The sequence below is a fragment of the Amblyomma maculatum genome, chromosome 3 (genome assembly GCF_055883805.1).
Source record: "Amblyomma maculatum isolate TAMU_Amacu chromosome 3, ASM5588380v1, whole genome shotgun sequence".
NCBI classification, from domain to species: domain Eukaryota; kingdom Metazoa; phylum Arthropoda; class Arachnida; order Ixodida; family Ixodidae; genus Amblyomma; species Amblyomma maculatum.
In genome coordinates this window covers 145456402-145457582 of record NC_139346.1, presented here as the reverse complement: position 1 = coordinate 145457582, position 1181 = coordinate 145456402, and positions in this window count along the sequence as shown.

Below are 1181 nucleotides of genomic sequence, written 5' to 3'. Positions count from 1 at the left end.
AAATGAACGAGATGTTCTTCTGGTATTCGTTTAGCACGTGGTTGCTTGTCTTCTTTGTAGTGAGCACACGCAGAGAGCCTTTATATTTGCAAAACCTGTTTTCAATATAACCTGTGAGTGCAGCGTTCCTCCGTGTTTTGTGTGTTTGTCACAAACCCCCGCCTTTACTGTAAACGGAGGCGCGGGATCCCTTTTACGGCCACCCGTCGTTTCTTTATGAGGTTTGCGAACACATTTAAAAGTTAGGTCGGTCAATCCGTGAAGTACGTGTGTCGGTGTGTGATTGAGCAGTAAGTTCAAATAGGTCACTTTCTTTTACAAACAATTGAATGTTTATAAATAGTAGTCCAAATTATACTGCATAATAATAAAGTACAATAAAAAAATAAAACGCCAGGACAAGATATTTATAAAAGACGACTAATTAAATGACAAAAAGAAAAACTCGACAATGAACAAAACGCTGCTATAAAAAGAAGATATAAAGATAAAAATGCAAGTATTCTAGATATAATAAGTATGGGCAAAAGTCACATAAAAACACAGCGAAAATATTACTAAGTTAAGTAAAGGTTACCAAAAGCGAAAATAATGTTCGATTGAACAATAGTCTGTGGCGAAATGAAATTTTCACGGCTTTCTTGCGAGTTGAGGCGTCGAAGAGTGGGTTGTTTGGTAGCGGAGGCCATACAGATGAGGAGAACGATGCTTCGATCGCGGGCTCGGTTAAACACAAGGCGATTTCCCAGAGCGACCGCGAGACAGGCCTGAAAGACTATATCTTCCCAGAGCGCACTGGCACGGGCGTTCTGCGGTCTGTCATTTTATATACTGGGCTTGCTGCGCCGCGCCCGAGTCAAAGACGTGCGGTCGCTGGCCCATCGGCGTGTTGAATCCTGCTCAGAGGAGCGGCGGGTACCCGTGAGTTTCGCTCTATATCTGAGGCAGAAGCTCCCGCAACTTCCGCTCTATAATAGGTGAGGCAGCTTGTGACGATGTTTAATATTTTGTGTTAATGTTCCTTCGTCACTAATAGAGTTCAAGTCACCAGCAACCTGCGTAGAAACTTGTTGTACTCAAGTATATGTCCGTGATTCACGAGTCCGAAAGCTTCAGAAGAACAAACGGCTTATAGATGGACTGAAAACTCCCGAGTACTAATGAATTAAAATCCAATGCTG